The sequence below is a fragment of the Hemicordylus capensis genome, chromosome 1, assembly GCF_027244095.1.
Source record: "Hemicordylus capensis ecotype Gifberg chromosome 1, rHemCap1.1.pri, whole genome shotgun sequence".
In the NCBI taxonomy this organism is placed as follows: Eukaryota; Metazoa; Chordata; class Lepidosauria; order Squamata; family Cordylidae; genus Hemicordylus; species Hemicordylus capensis.
This window is the reverse complement of record NC_069657.1, coordinates 457,249,767-457,267,419: the sequence shown is the minus strand read 5'-3', so window position 1 is coordinate 457,267,419 and position 17,653 is coordinate 457,249,767. Positions and strand designations below refer to the sequence as shown.

The window sequence follows — 17,653 nt, the reverse complement described above, 5'->3', positions numbered from 1 at the left end:
GCTGGGGATGGGGCCACAGCTCAGGGGAAGAGCACCCACTGTGTGTACGGGAGGCCCCAGGCTGAATCCCTGGCGCTGCTAGATCGGGCTGGGGCAGATGCCCGTCTGCAGTGCTGGAGGGCAGCTGCCAGTCAGAGCAGACAGTGCTGAGCTGGTGGGACCAAGGATCTGACTAAGACGGGCAAAGCTTGTGCCCCTCCCACTCACTCCAGGGGCGGCTTTGGGCAGGAGGGATTGTGCCCTGTGTAAGTGGGTCTGCTGCCCACTCGGCCAAAATTGACCCTCAGTTGTGGAGGAGGTGGAGGAGGAGGAAGACGGCTGATGTGGACTGTGGGGCAACTTGCTGCAAGCCTTGCCACGGCGGGTGCTCTTCTCCTCCCCTGCCCGCCCGCCCGCACCTGTGCCAATTCCCTCTCTTTGTCCCGCGGGGGCTCTCCGCTTGGATGAGCCAGTTTGCATGAAACAATGAACTATGGCGAGTCAAAAGCTGGACACCGTTTGGCGTTCTATTCCGATGCCAAATGAGACGACCCACAACACATCTTGTCAGCCTGATGGCGGCTACAGCAACAGATGGCACCGGCTGGCTTCTCTCCGTCACTGCCCCACTGCAGGGCTCCAGGTGATCAAGGGCTCAGAACCCAGACCGGCCACCCGGAGGGTCTCCAGCTGCGGTGGGACTACAGCTCCCATCATCCCTAGCAAGCTCTCACCGGCTGCTATAAACTGGGGACTGTAGTCCAACAGAAGCTTCGTGTGAGCCCCCCCAGGAACACAGGAAGCTGCCTTTTACTGAGTCAGACCACTGATTCAATCCATCTCAGCATTGTCTACCCAGACTGGCAGCGGCTTCTTCAAGGTTACAGGCAGGAGTTCTGCCCAGCCCAACCTGGAGATGCCAGGAAGGGAATGTGTGGCTGGGCTGATGAGAGCTGAAGTCCAACAGCATCTGGGGACCCCAGCTGGAGAACCCCCGGCACAGAGCAAGGCTCAGCCTCCGCAGCCTCAATAAGTCTTTGGCAAAGATGCCGCACAGCACCAGGACCAGCTGCACTGCCACCAGCCTGCCTAGTTTAGCCAAGGGAGCCACAGCAAAGTGTCCTTTGAGCTGCTCGTGTCCTCTGCATGTCGTGTCCTTTGAGCTGCTACATGCAAGAGAACATTGCCTGCCTTGTTTGGGGTTTAGCACTCCTAGGTAGTTTATTGCGTGTATGCTGTCAGCTGCTTTGAGGGACTTGGATTCGAGGCTAAATGGCGGCATACAGAACCATGAAGTGCTCTGCAGCCCAGGGCTTTGTCCGAGAACTGTAACTACCCAGGAGAGGAGGCCCAACCTGGAACGAGGAATGCCCCTGAACTTGGGGAGACGCGTGTCTATTGAAGGCCATCCATGAAGCTGCATGCTTCTTGTGTGACGAGATAAAGTGTCCCCCAAGTCCCCCACCATCACCACCACCAGGCATTCAATCAGTGTGCAGTTTTCTCACCACAACAACTTCCTGCCTCAGGCTACAGCAGACCCCAGTACTCCAAACAGAGGGGGAAGAGTCCCTTTCTGGCTCTGGGGCAGAGTGGCCATGTCCCTCGGAACTCTGGGTTTCACCCAGATTTTAAGCATCTCACCCAGCTTGCTTAGCCCACTCGGATTCGCCTGGATTTCAGCTTTCATTTTTTTTAAAAAAGCTAAGCTCTAGCCCTTGTAGAAACTGAGCTATGGAGCAAAACGTGCAGCCACTCTTCTGCTCAAAAATTATTTTCCAGCCAATTTACATAATATGCAAGTTAGGCACCTGGATTTGGAAAGCCAGAACATGGCAACCTTACTCTGGGGGCACTGTCTAAAGCACCACAGTATGACGAGGTGGCCCTCCCCAGGTTTAGCCCACCCTCCCTGTCAGCTGAGCATTTTGCTCACCGGCACCTCCAGTTAAGCTGTTCTGTTGCCCAGTTACGTTTTCTGCTTGCAAAAGGGAGGTGTCGTTGGGAACTATGGACTTGCTCCAAGCTGTAACATGTCTCTTAATAGACCACCCCCATGAGTTTGGAGGTTCCCAGTTACACTTCCACATTCCCTGTCCATCCCAAAGTCGGGAGGTGCAAGAGTAATGAGCAACCGAGAAGCACAGAGACTTGCACAGTTTAAGCTTCACTGAAGTTGGGGAGGGAGGGGTTAAAAACCAAGCCTTCATAGAGGTGGTGGTGAGTTTTCAGGAAAGATCTGGATCGCAGCCAGGTAGGCATTCTGGGAGGGGATTCTAGTCCTCAGGAGCAGCAAGGAGGGCGGGCAGGAGACCCTGGACAGCTCAGGGTGCTACTGTTGGACAAGGAGAGGGCGGTGGGATTGAGTCCAATTGTGATTTCAGTCACTAAGAAGAAACCTCAGTCTCAAATCACAAATTTAAATCACGTTCAAATGCAAATGTGCAAATCTGATTACTAAAATGTGTTAATTTAATACTAATTTACAATGTCTAGGAGAATATACTTTGTGTAATTTCTTAGATAATTTGATTTTTACTAATTGAGGAAATAGTATATAATACTATTTTCTAATGTAATGGATACCTCTACTCTTGCCTGCATTAAACTGCCTGCCTCTTCTTGTTGCTGTGCTGCTTACGCAGGACGACACGTGCTCCTTTCTACTCAGGGAAGGCACGGCTTCAAAATATTCCCAGATAGGATGCCAGCTGTGGACTGAACAATGCCTCCCCACTGACACACACACACGCACCCAGTGGTTTTTCTACTTCTCCTCCTCTCCTGTATTGCACTGTGTCTCCCTCCTAACTCCTCCGGGTTGGCTCAGTCCCGCCACACAAGCCACCCCCTCCTAACCAGCCTGTGTCTTTGCAGAATGGAAGAGAGGCCCCAAAAGCAGAAAGTGAGAGCCCAGAAATCTCTACGAGCAGGAGAGGGGAGGTAGGTGCTGGGCCGACTAGAGCCATTTTTATGAGATGAGACGAAAGCCCATGCTTGTTGGGCCCATGACTTGACGTGTGCGCGCGTGTGCCATTAACCCAAATGACAGGAAACGGTTGCTCCAGTAAGCAGAGGACTGGCGGGGGGGGGGGGGGGACTCTGCAGGCAAGGCCTGGCCCAGCCAGCCGTACAGGGTGGAGCTGCCCCAGCCTCCACTGGATCAAGTGGCCGGCGTGCTTGCCCCAAGGCCAAAGCATGCCACTCTCCATTCAGCTGCAGAACACAAAGGGCCCCGAAGGCGTTCAGAGGAGGGCAGCTTGACAGCATAATCTCTACCCCATGAGGGAGCTCAGGGCCAGATGCAAACTGAATCCCTGCTTAGGAATCCTGGTGGGAGAGCCACAAGCCCTGCGAGCAGAGGCAGAACAAAGAGATCCTCTCTCACAGGAGGAGTCTCATGATGCAAGGGGAGAGCGTGGAGCTGGCGGGCCTGGCCACACAGCGTTCCTAGCAAGCCCGGGAACCCCAGCCGCCCCCGGCCTCATGCACCAGGACGCGGCCAGCTCTTGCCCAGGCAAGCTGCGAGAGCACCGGCCACCTTCCGTCCCTCTGGAGAAAGGGGGCCCGTTTTATGATGAGACCTCACTGCCCCCACCAGCTCCAATGTCTGCCCGGCTGGCTGCTCAGCCCCCAAGCGTCACCTCCTCCTGGGTGAAGTCACATTCCAGGAACCACACATGGCTCTCAGCATGGGTGTCTCTGCAGAGGGCCAACCAGTTGCATCCAGCAGCTCTCAGAGCAGAGAAGCTGACTGCCCCAAGATGTGCGATGATCAGGCAGACCCGACTAGGAAGCCAGGAGTATAATCACATCCACCCAACTCATCGTGTGCTGGTTTGCACGATACAGGACCCCCCCCCCCGCCCACAGCACACGGGGCTCTGAAGGGGACGTGCTGAGAGCATGCCCTTTGGGAAGTCCTCTGCAGGGGTCTCGACATGTTACCCCTGCTAGCTTGGCAAAGAGGCGCCTTTCAACGTGGTGATGCTCTTTATTGAGCAGGGGGAGAGTCACTGGCCCTCTCCACCCCCAGCACAGCATCCCTCCAGTGACTGTGGCTGGTGTCTATCTTGTGTTTCTTTTTAGATTGTGAGCCCCACTTTGGGGACAGGGAGCCATCTTCTTTATTTATTATTTCTCTGTGTAAACCGCCCTGAGTCATTTTTGGAAGGACGGTATAGAAATCGAAGGAAGGAAGGAAGGGAGGAAGGAAATGGCCCTGCAAGCACGCACACCAAATACTTGGTTAAACCAGTTCTCTGAGCGTGGGTGGCCTCAGAGGGACAGGCCTCCCCACTTGATAAAAGGATGCCCATGCTCTTCCCTTCTGTAATCACACATGCCAGGGGCTGTATCCTGCGAACCAGCCTCTTGTCTAGCAAGCACCATGAGTTGGGTTTAAACCTGGGCTTCACCGTGCAATACCTACTTCCATTAGAACACACAGACACACACACACCCATTTCTGCTTTCTTACAGTTCCAGTGCATGACACTCTTGAAAATAACGTACAGAGAAACTAACCTCCAAACACAGGTTATTTTTCTGACGGCGAGCGGGGGGGGGGGGGGAGGCAGCGTGGCTGGCACGGTCTGAAGTTCACCTGGCAGGAGTCAGAGACCTGCAATGCAATGACTTGCAGAACTGCTTGAACATAGATCGAGCAGCCCCTGACCCCATTCCAGACGCTCCGGCTGGCTTCACAGCCCGACAGCACAACAGCCCACAGAGCAGCCAACTAACGGGCTCCTAAACCTTCCATGTCCAGAAGTTCTGACCACTCCGCCTCACTTGCCACTTGATGCTGAGGAAGATATAGGGCTGCACCTCTTCCAGCCAACATGGCCTTCCCTGAATGCGGTGGGGGGGGGGGGCTGCCCTGTCACCTCATAACTGGCTGAGGATCAAAGATCCCGACCTTTCCATGCTGTGCTTTTGCTTCCAAGACGAGAAGTTCTGGGTTCAAGTCTGCCCCAAGTCACTCCAAAATGGATGCCCTTCCCCCCTCAAGAGGAGCAAGAGCCGCTCTGCATGTGCTCAGAGAGCAAAGGCAACCCTCATCCCCAACAGAGTCCAAGTGTGCATTCATCTGACCATACTTCAGGCTATGCATCTAGAAGTCAGCCACAGCCCGAAACCCACCCCATCCTGAACCAAACAAGGCCAGAGGCAGCCGAGGAGGAGGAAAGGGCAGCCTTAGGGGTTCTCTTCCTCCGATCCCTGCTTTAGGGCTTTGGGACTACAACTCCCACCATTCCCAGTCACAGTGGCCAATAGTCAGGGATGATGGGGGTTGTAGACTACCAACAGCTGGAGGGCCACCCAAGTTGTGCAGCCCTGCCCTAAAGCATTATTCTGCAGAGTTGCAGGTGCTTAGAAGGGGACCAAACACACACACAAACCCCAGGCCTACTTGATGGGGACATGCAGAGTGCTTCTGCTGTCAGTACAAAGAAGTGTCCTGTTTCAGGGCCTGACAAACCCCAGGTGCCAGGGAGCCATGGCGCTGAGAAATTTAACTGTAGTGCCTAGCCTAGGATATTTAGGAGGCAGAGTTATTTAATAAAACCTTTATGTGCCCCAGTTTCTCTTCTAAGGGAAGGGGATAAAGAGAAGCCCACTGACCCTCCGCCTTCACAAAGCCTTTCACCAAGTCTGCTAACTTTGGTCCATTTGGCTTCGAGTTCCAAAGGAAAATGGTCAAGGCCTGGTGGCTTCAAACAAAATTCAAGGAAGCCGTGCTGGTCCAGCAGAAAAACCAAGGCAGGAGGCCACCTCCATTAGGGCGACCTAAGCTTTCAAGTGCTCCAGAATATTAGGCAAAACATGACTCAGGGCGGTGGGGGGGGGGGAGGAGATGAAGGAGAGGGCAAGAAAAGCAAGCAGGATGATGAAGCCCCAAAGCCTGCAGTTTGTCACCGTTCAGATGGAGTTGAGGGGGCGTCCTGTAGGCTAATTCGATCAGGCTAAGCACAAACCAGGTTTCAGGATGCAGTGAGGACTCCTGGGTATGACACAGGAATGGCTGCTCCTCTTTTCTTTTTCTTTTTAAAATGAAATCTGTTACTCAGATCTGTTTCCAGCATTAAATGGATCACACAGTTTCCACAGTAAGGTTTCTGCAGATGGCTCTGCAGCCAAGCAACGGATACTGCTTCTGGGCTCAACAGCACTTCTTATCGCTCATCATCTCTGTACAGAATTATGGATGAGCAGAGCACGCGATTCAGCTGCCGCTGCAGCGAGACGAGGATCAAGTGCCGAAAGCCGGCCTATAGCTCAAGCCTCTTCTACCTACAGCAGGCCTCCCTCCTAGCTAGTCCCATTTTATTGCAACTCCAGTCGTCAATCACGCTGGAAGTGGCGTTGGCTTTAAGTAGCACTTGGAAGACACCAAAGCCAAAACCTTCCCATTGGGAGAAATTTGGTCACCTGCAAATATGTCTAACTGTTCTGCCGTGCAAGCGTCTTTTCTCCCCCACTCCCCCTCTTTCTCACACACCGATTCAATTTCTTCTTGTGTGACGAGATAAAGTGTCCACTCAGAAAACTCTCCGTGGGAGGAGAGCTGATCTTGGGGTAAGGGTAAAGTGTGCCCTCGAGCCGGTGTGGACTCCTGGCCCCCACAGAGCCCTGTGGTTGTCTTTGGTAGAATACAGGAGGGGCTGACCATGGCCTCCTCCCACACAGTTTGGGATGATGCCTTTCAGCACCTCCCTATATCACTGCTGCCCGATAGAGGTGTTCCCGATAGTCTGGGAAACAGACCAGTGGGGATTTGAACCAGCAACCTCTGGCTTGCTAGTCAAGTCATTTCCCCACTGCGCCATTAGGTGGCTGAGCAGGAATTGTCCCTTTTGTTAAACAAGGTCTGCCCTGGTTTGCATTTGGATGGGTGCCTACATGCGAGTGCTGCCTGGTGTAAGAAATTCCCCTTAGGGGATGGGAGTGTAACTCAGAGGCAGAGCATCTGCTTGCATGCAGAAGGTCTTCCCAGGTTCCCTCCCTGGCAGCATCTGCAGGTGGGGCTGGGAGAGACTCCTGCCTGCAGCTCTGGAGAACTGCTGCCAGTCAGTGTGTAGACAATACTGAGCTAGAAGGACTAAGTGTCTGACTCCGTATAACGCAGCAGCAGCAGCAACAGCCTATGTCCCACCTTGCCAGGGATGTTCAACAAAAGGTGAACTTACCCAATCAACACACAGAAGTGGGCTTGCACAGGACTGCAAGGGTCCAGCCTAGCCAAACCCCTGCAGGGTTTTCCTTTGGGGCTGCTGCAGTGCACCATGCTGACCTTCTGACACATCAGCAAGAGGAGGTTGTTGCTGCTGGGTGGCAAACCTGATGAGCCAAGGGGCAGCCACTGGGGGAGAGCCATTCGCAGCTGAACTCTTCTTCATTGTCCCTGCAGGAGGCTCCCAGATCCCTCCCTGGCAGCAGCATCTCCAAGAGAGGGCTGAGGGAGACTCCTGCCGGCAGCCTGGGAGAAGCCGCTGCCAGCCTGTGCAGACAAGGCTGAGCTAGAGGGACCCAGGGTCTGACTCGGTATATGGCAGCCTCCTGTGTTCTTAAGTGCGTCCGCCGGCTGTAGAGGTGGATAGTGGAACGCCCTCCCGTTAGATCAGGGGCTCACAACCCAGTGGGCCAGGAACAACCAGGACTTGATGTGGGGAGGGAGAAGTCAATTTTCAGTGCATTCATTATTGCAGTAAAATGGATTATAAATATAAGTATTGATTGAAGCAATTACTAGTTAATCGTGGGCCTTTCTTTCTCCCCAGGAGCCCGTAACTTGAACCAGGAGAGTGGCCAGAAAATAAGCTAGGCCCCTGTTCAGTCAGTGGGGCACCAGACTGTACCAGCCAGCCCCACACAAATGTCCCTATCATCAAGCATAGTAAAGACCCGGTTGAAGCCTAGTGTGAGAACAATCGTTCCACGGGACTCTTCAAGGACAAGCAGACCACATGGTTCAGGGGAATATGGATTTCTACAAAATCCATAGGCCCTATAAAAGGCTTATGGAGTGAGCCAGTAGTTTCCCCGATCTGAAACCATGCCTTCACCCTCCGCACAAGGCACAGTCTCAGTGAGGACCATCTTTGCCAGCCCCACTCAGTCGGAGTCACAGTGGAGGCCCCGACACACACACTGGCCCTGCCAGGCCTTGGAAATGGAGGCCCCAGTCACAGACAGGCACTGAGAAAGACAGTTCATAAGAACATAAGAACAGCCCTGCCGGATCAGGCCCCCCAAGGAGGCCCATCTAGCCCAGCATCCTGTTTCACACAGTGGCCCACCAGATGCCGCTGGAAGCCACAGGCAGGAGTTGAAAGGGGCCTGCCCTCCCTCCTGCTGTTCCTCCCCTGCAACCGGTACTCAGAGGCATCCTGCCTCTGAGGCTGGAGGTGGTCTGTAGCCCTCCGACTAGTAGCCGTTGATAGACCTCTCCTCCATGAAGTTATATCCAAACCCCTCTTCAAGCCATCCAGGTTGTTGGCCGTCTCCACATCACGTGGCAGAGAATTCCACAAGTGGATGATGCGTTGTGTGAAAAAGTACTTCCGTTGGTTGGTCCTAGATTTCCCGGCAATCAATTTCATGGGATGACCCCTGGTTCTAGTGTTATGGGGGAGAGTTCCCACAACCCCTAGAACCCCTGGTTCTAGTGTTATGAAATTGCCAAGTGCTTGCGAAGGTCATGGGTTTCATGGCTTTCAGTGGACTGGACTTGGCTTTTAGTGTGGTGAGCCTTGTTGTAGGGCAGCGAAATTGAAAAGTGGCATAAAAACCATAGTGAATAAATGGGTCCTTGAAAACAACAGGTGAATCTTCAAAATCTGCTCTTATTCCTAAGGGCCAGCCTTTTATTTATTTAGCACATTTATATACTGCCCAAAACTCATATCTTTGGGTGGTTTACACTAAGACAACACAGATTAAAACAAGATTAAAAACAAAAACAATTTAAAATTTAAACAATAATAAATTCTATCAGTCTATTTAAAAGATTGGATGAATAAATGTATCTTAGCAGCCCTTTATAAAGTTGTCAGAGATGGAAAGGCACTAATTTCAGCAGGGAGCATATTCCAAAGTCTTGGGGCAGCAATGGAGAAGGCCCATCCTTGACGGACCTCCCCAGGATGATCGCAGTGGGCGGAGTTCTCTTAAATACCTTGGGCCTAAGCTGCTCAAGGCTTTGTAGGCTGTAACAACATTTCACTCAGGACCCCTGGTTTGCCCCCAAGCCATGCACTCCATAAGAAGCCACTGCCAGTAGTGGGGGCTCCCTGACCAGCATCTCTATAACTTGCTGAATTCACGCAGATACGTCGGAATACTTTGTGTATACTCAACTTTCACCTAAAGGATGGAACTTGTAACTCTATGGTTTAGCCTGTTTCAATGCAGCACATGAGGGCGAGGGCATGGGCACGAACACACACACACACACACCCCAAGGGTCCCTGCCACATGTTCACAGAAGTCTGGCATTTGTCTCCTGGAACCGGAAGGTCAAAGCAGGACAGCTGTGTGGGCACAGCACAGTTTACAGGCCCCTGGCTTGGCTCCCCACCTCCTGGTAAACACAGCGAGTTCAAGTCCACAACTGACTGATATGCCCTTCGTTTCGCCGGCTGGGTGCAAGAAGGTTTGCACGGCTAAGCTCCCAAGGCCTCCCTTTGCCATTCTTGGGTGCATCCCAACAGGAGGGTGGAGTACCTGCAGGGGGAAGGAAGGTGCTCTCTTGGCAAGGCCCAGCAATGTCTCGATTTTGCCTCGGGTCCAAGCACCCCTTCAGCCAGCCCATTTCAAGTGGCTCCTTCCTCCTGGAGGTCACAGATCATATGAAGGCCTTTCAAAGTCACAGGAACACAGGAAGCTGCCTCATAGAGGATCAGACCCGTGGCCCATTCAGTGCAGGATTGTCTACTCTAGACTGACTGGCAGCAGTTCTCCACGTTTTCAGGGAGGATCATCTCCCAGCCCGATTCTGGAGATGCTGCCAGGTATTGAACCTGGCACGTAAAGCAGACGTTTTAACACTCAGCTACACCCCGTCCCCTTGACTGTCTATACAACATAATCTTTCACAAAGTCACAGTCTGTAATTTAAAGCCACTGTTTAATTATGGATGATTAATTTAAAACATCCATAATTTGCCAGGGGGAAAAGGGGACAGATAATCTTCAAGGCTTGGGCAATCCTCTGTGATCAGGAGCCAAAGAACTAGATGAGGTGCACCCAGGGAAAAATCTTCTCCCCGCTTACGAAATATTCTCCCACTATCCGAATGATGCATGCAATGCTTTGCAAGGCATGGTCTTAAAAATATCATCATTTCCTGCCTCTTGCTCTTCCAAAACACTAACAACTCTGAAGACGTTTTATATAAGACAAATATTATGCCACTAAAATTCAAATCCTGTGCATGTACGCCAGTGTGGGATAGTGGTGATTAGAGTGCTGAAGTAGGACTGGAGAGACCAGCGTTCAAATCCCTGTTCAGACATGAAACTCACTGGATGACTCTGGGCCAGTCACTTCTCCCTCAGCCCAGAATGTCCTCTTTATCAGAGGAAGAAGCAATGCTGGGTCCTCCTCGGCTTGTGGATCGTGGCCTGCTTTCCTCTGGCCAGTCTGCCTCTGTGATCAGGAGAGCAGGGGAGCCACTGCCCTCCAGATCTGCCCCTCATTTCTGAGACCTTCTCTCACCTCAAGTACCTGCAACACCACATTTCTCCCTCCTGCAGGGAAGGAAGCCGCCTTACAGCCCTGCCTGCTGGTGTGGAGAGAGTCAAAATAGAGTGTGGGGGGCAGGGGGGAGATGCTGCAAGAGGCCTGATGTGCACAGGAAAGCCTCAGGAGAAATCCATCCAGGACATGCACCTTCAGGCTGTAGAGCCGCTTGATCTCTAACCCTGGACATAGTTGCAGTCATAGTTGGCATACCTATGAAATGCAAAAACATAAGTGCCTTCATTGCCTTGGCTTTATTTTTAAGAGGGAAAATCCTGTGTGCCATCTAAGCTGTATATTTTGTGTCCCCAAAAACCCACCAGAACACAACAGGTTTTCCTGTGGCTTGAAACTTCATATCTCTGCTTAGGCTGTCCCTTGACACTGGACTACCTTAGTGGGCTGTCATAAGGATGATGGAGAGGATGTGAAATGCTCCAAGCAAGTGAGGCCTCTGTAGGGGTCTGCCCCATACCAGGCTCTTGAGTGTAGAGACCTAGAAGAGCTGGTTGCCAGCCCAGAGAGAAGAGGCAGAACTGGGCAGAAGGCCGGATTCCCAGGGAGGCAGATCAGGACCGGAGGGGCCAGGAGCAGTGCAAGGTCAGATCAGGCAGGAGTCACCATCCAAGGCAGCAGCAGCAGCTTGAGCGGCTTGGAGGAGGTACACCTCCGAGGCCCAGGCTTTAGAGAGCCTGCTGCACTGGGAAGGCAACAGAGATCTGTATACCACTTTTCAACCAAAGTTCCCACAGCAGTTTACATAGATAAAAGTAAATAAAATAAGATGGCTCCCTGTCCCCAAAAGGCACACAATCTAAAAATCACAATTTGGGAGTGGCTCTTTGGGTCAGCTGACTGGCATCGCAGGCTAGATGGCCCCACTGAAGCCCAGAGTTTCCTGGGCTGAGCTTTCCAGGCTTGCAGTCAGTCGAAACAGAGTCCAGGTGGAGGCGGCAGTAAGGTGCTGGGAGCCCAGATTCAGAAGGACAGACAGACAGACCAGCTCCTTACGGAGTACCTGAAACGTGCGACTTAAAATGTCAAGTCATATTAGATCTGAATCGGGCAGTCAGGTTTGTCTTCACACTTCGCTTTGAAACTGGCAAGTCTGAAGCCAGCTGCTTCAGCCCAGGGTTTCTAGGATACAACATCTAGCCTTGGCCAACTCGGCCAACTCCCACAAAGAAGTTGTGAGTTAGTTTGCAGCTCTTTCTGTGCTTCCATCCTGTGTCTGCCTCTCTGTTTTCAACTGGTCCTTTGCCTGGGCGCTTTCTAAGATTGCCTTCTGTCCAAGCAAGCAATTCCCAAACTGTTCACCAGGCAGGGCCACGACGCTGGACACATCCACCCTCTCTGCCTGTTGGAGAGCCATGCGGCACTGAGCACCCACCTCCCCCCTTTTCCTACTAGAATATGGGCTCTAATCATAGGACCACTGCCCACTATTTGCTTACTGGGCTTGCAGGACTGTGATGCAGAAACGACTGTATATGTCTTTGTGTGAATAGGTCAACAATTTTAGCAAGGCCTAGGGAAGAATCCTAACTTCAGCTTTCCAGACAAGGCTGAAAGAGATGCCTGCCTGCAACCTTGGAGATGCCACTGCCAGTGTGTGTAGCTGATACGGAGCTAGATGGACCAAGAGTCTGGACTTGGCAGAAGACAGCTACATAGGAACAGAGGCAGCAGCCATATACCGAGTCAGACCCTTGGTCCCTCTAGCGCAGTATTGTCTACCCAGACTGGCAGCGGCTTCTCCAAGGTTGCAGGCAAGAGTCTCTCTCAGCCCTAGCTTGGAGATGCTGCCAGGGAGGGAACTTAGGACATACTCTTCCCAGAGCAGCCCCATCGCCTAAGGAGAATTTCTTACAGTACTCCCACATGTAGACTCCCATTCAAATGCAACCAGCACAACTCATCCAACACACTTAGTTACCTAGCACTGGAGGCAGGCCTTGACAGGCTCACTGGGTAACAAGTGGCCAGAGGCTGCAGCAGTGGTAACAGCAGCAACAGCCCTCTTGGGACTGGCACAGCCGGGAGGGGCCATTTTAATTCACCCACAATACCAGAGAAGATCTGGTCTGGTGGTAGCCAGCATGACCTGTCCCCTAAGCTAAGCAGGGTCCACCTTGGTTGCATATGAAAGGGAGACTTGATGTGTGAGCACTGGAAGAGATTCCCCTCAGGGGATGGAGCTGCTGTGGGAAGAGCAGAAGGTCCCAAGTTCCCTCCCTGGCAGCATCTCCAAGAGAGGGCTGAGAGAGACTCCTGCCTGCAACCTGGGAGAAGCCACTGCCAGTCTGTGAAGACAATACTGAGCTAGATAGACCAACGGTCTGACTCAGTATATGGCAGCTTCCTATGTCCCTACCTCAGCTCCAGAATTAGAAGTGCTCTGGAAAGAGATGCAAAAACCGCAGGGTGGAGCATTGCAAGGGCCATCCAATGGCACCTCCAGCTGCTCTGGCACTGAGAGAAGGAGCCCTGCTGGACATCACTGTTGCTGCTGCCAAGGCCCAGGAAGCCTGCCAGGACTCACCCACATGGGCTCATCCAGCACACTTAGTTACCCAGCACTGGAGGCAAGTAGCAGTGGTGCTTCTTGTTGTGCTAGTGTGGATGGAGGCGCCATTTTGATTTCTACACAGCATCACTGGGAAAGATTTAAGGGGCTCAACAGCAGTGGCCCATCCAAATGCATTAGGACTTTGGCATTTGCCCAGGGATGTACTGAGTATTGACACCAGCCCCCAAGTGTAGAGAAAGGGGGCATAAGAACAGCGATGGTCTTCCAGTCGTTTTCTTACCCATTCAAATCAATTATGGGTTTGATATTATTCTACATGAAACCTATCTGCACCAGTTCTGTACTGTTCCAGAATTGTCTGAACTTCCTACCTGAACAAAGAAGCACCTTTTAAAAGTGGCAGTTCTCTGTAGATTTAGCAGGGGGAGAGCAACTGGCCCTATCCAGCTCCAGCACAGCATCTTTCCAGTGGCTGCTGCTGGTTTTCTATCTTTTTTAGATTGTGAGCCCTTTGGGGACAGGGAGCCCTCTTTATTTTTATTTCTCTATATAAACCACTTTGGGAACTTTGGTTGAAAAGTGGTATATAAATATCTGTTGTTTTTAAAGTCTGAGGCTGAAACAGAACTGAACCAAAGAGTTAAATACTGATGAACCTGAACTAAGCCCAGTTTTTAATGGTTTGACTCCCTGCTTTCAGCTCTGACTTTATCACATACTATTGCTTCTTCAGGGTTTTGAAGGACTTCTTCAAAAAGTACTTCCTTCTGTTGGTCCTAAATATCCCTGCAATCCATTTCACAAAATGACCCCTGGTTCTAGTGTTGCAAGAGAGGGAGGAATATTTCTCTCTCTCTACTCCATGCATAGTTGTATAGACCTCGATCATGTCTCCCCTTATTTGCCTCTTTTCCAAGGTAAAGAACCCCAGATACTGTAGCCTTGCCTCATAAGGAAGGTGCTCCAGGCCCCTGATCATCTTGGTTGCCCTCTTCCACACTTTTTCCAGTTCCACAATATCCTTCTTAAGATACGGTGACCAGAACTGATCAAATGACTTGGAGGAGAGAGCAGAGAGGATGTTTATCATATTTTCAGATTTCGTGTAGCTGGGGGAACAGCTAACAGCTTAGAAGACAGACTCAAGATTTAAGCTGAACTGGATAGATGAGTTGATCCATCAAGTTTTTTGGCGAAAAAATACTGGAGTAGGTCGCCAGGTCTTTCTCCAGGCCAGAGCCGTGTTAGCCAGCATAAGTAAACTTATACTGTTCACCCCTCCACCACAATGAGGTACGGTTGGACTTTGTCATGTATTAAAAATGACACCGGAATGACCATGGTGGAATTAAAGGAAGCTGTATGAGATATAGGATGGCATGGAGTGTGTTGATCCATAGGGTGACAGAGTCGGACACAACTGAACAGATAAGAAGAAGTAGTAAAGATAGGCTCAAATATTGGCCCATAACCAATAAGATGAAGTTCAACAAAGACAGGCGTAAGACTGGGGAAAGAAAAAGCAAATGCACAAGTACAGATGGAGTTGTCCTGGTCTAGCAGCAGCATTTTATTATTTTTTATTTATTACATTTTATATCCCGCTCTTCCTCCAAGGAGCCCAGAGCAGTGTACTCCATACTTGAGTTTCTCCTCACAACAACCCTGTGAAGTAGGTTAGGCTGAGAGAGAAGTGACTGGCCCAGAGTCACCCAGCTAGTCTCATGGCTGAATGGGGATTTGAACTTGGGTCTCCCCAGTCCTAGTCCAGCACTCTAACCACTACACCATGCTGGCTCTGCACCATGCACAAGTACAGATGGAGTTGTCCTGGTCTAGCAGCGGTACATGTGAAAGGGACCTGCTGGGTGTCTTAGTGAACAAGCTGGACGTGATGCAGCGACTACAGAAGCCAGTGCCATCGAAGGCTGCAGTAACAGAAGCAGAGTGTCCAGGTCATGAGAAGTAATTGCTCCATTCTGTTCTGCCCTGGTCAGCCCTCACTTGAAACAGCATGTCTAGTCTGGGCCCTGCGTTTTAAGGATGCTGATAAAACAGGGAATAGATCCAGAGAAGGGCAACAAGGATGGCGGGAAGTCTGGAAACCTACAAGAAACAGCTGAAGGCTACGCTTAGCCTGGGAGAAGAGAAGACGAAGGGCAGGGGTGATATTATAGCAGTCTCCAAATATGTGAAGGGCTGCTGCCTAGAACATGAGCGTTGTTTCTGATCCTGAGGACAGGACTACAATCAATGGGTTGGAACTACAAGGAAGCAGATGCAGGCCAGACATCAGGAAGAATTCCCTAGCGGTCAGAGCTGTTCAGCAGTGGAGCAGGCTGCCTCCTGCAGCGCTGGGCTCTCCTTTGCGGGAGGATTCCACACAGGGCTGGGTGGGTGGCCAGCTCTCAGGGATGCTGCAGCCGTTTCCTGCCCTGAGCAGGAGGGTGGACTAGCAGACCTCCCGGGCAGTGTCCCCTCTCACAGGGATTCCCAGATGTTGTGGACTACAACCCCCACCACCCCCAGCCAAAGGCCATTGTAGCTGGGGATGCCGGGAGCTGCAGTCCACAACATCTGGGGAACCCTGTGAGAGGGAACACGGCTCTCAGGTCCCGTCCAGCTCCAACGTGCTGCCGTTCTTTTCATCGGCTACTCCTCTTTTGCCTCTAAACTTCTGATAAGACAGTTTGAGCATTCCTTTTGAAACAGATTTTAATAAGGTGTTGATAAGAGAAAAAGCAAGATAGAAAAAGTGTTGATGCTTTTGAACTCTGGTGCTGAAGATGACTTTTGAGGAGACCATGGACAGCCAGGAGCACAAACAAATGGATCCTAGAACAAATCCATCCAGAATTTTCACTCAAGGCACAAATGACCAGGATCAAACTCTCATACTTTGGACACATTATGCGAAGACCCAGCTCCCTTGAGAAGTACGTTATGCTGGGGAAAGTGGAAGGAAAGAGAAGAAGAGGACGACCAGCAGCAAGGTGGATGGACTCGACGACGACAGCCATGAATGCACTACTGAGAGACCGTAAGGGGGAAGTTGGAGTCAGTTTCTCTCCAGGATAATCTATCTATGTGGTTGTTAAGATTCGACACTGACTTGACGGCACTTAATCAATCAAGAGAAAATGGAGCTAACAGACCATCCCTCCGATATAACCATTTGGCCTGTCAAAGCTTTGGAGTTCCAACAACATCCACTCAGGCCTCCACACCTGGGTGTGCCACACTTTCTACCCTGCAGCTGAACTTGAGGCACCTCGGCTGCAATCTAGGACAGCCTCCTATCAGCAGACCTGAAGCCTTCAGGAGTCAAAGCAGTCAGCTGCTTGCTCTCTTGCTAGGAACCAAGCACCAGGAAGAGAGAACTCCCCGACTCCGACACCCTGTGCAGAATTTAAAAGCCAGACCGTTTTAAAGAGCTACCTGCAGCACTGCCCAAGACTGCTGACGACCAGAAGCCATGCAAGAGACGCTCCCCTTGGGCTTCTCTTTCCCCAGCAACCAGCCTTTGCCCCAACAACATATTCTCCCCCTCTCCTCTCCACCACAACACCCACCCTCTGGCTCAACCCTGCCAGGGCCATCACCTCCTCCTCCCGCCTGCAGCCCAGCAGGCACATCCAAAAGCCTGCTTCTACTGGGCCAGCCATGGGCTTCTCACGCAGTCACAGCATCCCTACGGTCCAAGCTGCATCGGTGCTTCTCACACACATTTGTCCCTTGGAAGACCAGAGACCAGCTACCTTTCTGGGGAAGGAAGTGTAGCACAAGGCTCCCCTCTCACACACACGACAGTCCTTTTCCTATGAAGAAATGCCAACTATTGTGGCTCTGGGCGTTTTAGCTGGGCAATGCCTAGCCCAAGGCTAGCTGGAGCTGCAGACAAGACACCAGAACAATCTGCCCCCAATTAAAGCCAGAGTAGCATTTTAGTGGTGGAAAGACACACGGCCTCCTCTGAACTGCAAACTGAGACGACCTTCTGCAAGTGCTCTTTTTCTCTCAGCAGCTGCCAGGCATCTCCCGTTAATTTGCCTGCTGCATATCAAGGTTGTACCCCAAGGAGAGCAAATTATTTTTAGTCCTGCAAATCCAGAGGGAACTTTAGGATTTCTGGAGACTGACTGCAGCATGAAGCCACGGAAAATTCGAAGCACCTCAGGTCAGTCTTGCAGTCATGATGCTGTGGGATGGGGCGGGGGGCATATGAGTATGTTTGGGGGGGGCATCCAGTGAATGCCCACATTTAATATTATGGAATGACTGCAGTGCTTAGGCAACAGGTGTCCACCAATTTGTTTTCAAGGTATAAGGTAGGATTACTAGGCTGGAGATCTTCATCTGCTAAAGGCAGAGAGGCCAAGAATATTCGGGGGGGGGGG

The 17,653-nt window shown here is 51.6% G+C and overlaps 1 protein-coding gene across 2 annotated transcripts in view; it reads right to left on the bottom strand.

Moving 5' to 3' along the window:
• The window catches only part of SELENOI (selenoprotein I), a 52,149-nt gene that overhangs the window by 24,804 nt on the left and 9,692 nt on the right, over positions 1-17,653 (bottom strand). The gene's annotated exons all lie outside the window — the stretch shown is intronic.